Source organism: Spermophilus citellus, assembly GCF_964194105.1.
Source record: "Spermophilus citellus genome assembly, chromosome: 18".
Taxonomy (NCBI): domain Eukaryota; kingdom Metazoa; phylum Chordata; class Mammalia; order Rodentia; family Sciuridae; genus Spermophilus; species Spermophilus citellus.
The window spans coordinates 8,055,804-8,056,243 of NC_138200.1; positions in this window are offsets into that span (position 1 = coordinate 8,055,804).

Below are 440 nucleotides of genomic sequence, written 5' to 3' on the forward strand. Positions count from 1 at the left end.
CTAAAAGAAATCTAAATCTTGATTTTTTTTGTTTTTTAGTTGTAGGTAGTCACAGTATCTTTATAGTATTTATGTGGTGCTGAGGACTGAACCCAGGCCCTCACACATGCAAGTCGAGCGCTCTACCGCTGAGCCACAGTCCCAGCCCTAAATCTTAATTTTAACCACAGATGATTAAGGAAATGCCTGAAGGTTACCTCAACCTGTTAAGCATCTTGGAAATATGTAAAATGATTAATACAAATTTTCCGTATTTTTGATTTTTTTTATAATCTCTATGATGATAAAAAAAAATGTTGCAATTTTCCAAGATTCTTCCACTTGTTTCAAAAGTACAAACTATTCTGTAATCTTTTGAGTTAGATTCAAATTCTACCAGGGCATCATTTCCAGGCGAGCAGAATATAACGGAACCAAAGTTCCGGGGTTCGGCTGGGGAC